The following is a 288-nucleotide window of genomic DNA, read 5'->3' on the forward strand; positions in this document are numbered from 1 at the left end:
CTTGACCCTCTTCAATCTGATGGCGATACACGCGGTTCTAAAATGCAACACTATGATTCAGTGTATCCAATATCAAGAATTATTGAAAATAACTATTGTGAAAAAATTTTACTGGCATTTTTCTTCTAAATTGCAGCTTTTTGGATCATAAGTGGGCAACCAGTAACTTAAAATAGTGTTTCAATTTTTGTCTGCAATTTTTTAAATATACAACATTTTTATTCATCATTGTATATTCTTCACAAGACTGCCCGCACATTCATAGTCGAGCGCAAAAAATTTCAAAAA

This window comes from Ctenocephalides felis, unplaced genomic scaffold (genome assembly GCF_003426905.1).
Source record: "Ctenocephalides felis isolate EL2017-DRISC unplaced genomic scaffold, ASM342690v1 CF-g0.4_SCAFFOLD_00845, whole genome shotgun sequence".
In the NCBI taxonomy this organism is placed as follows: domain Eukaryota; kingdom Metazoa; phylum Arthropoda; class Insecta; order Siphonaptera; family Pulicidae; genus Ctenocephalides; species Ctenocephalides felis.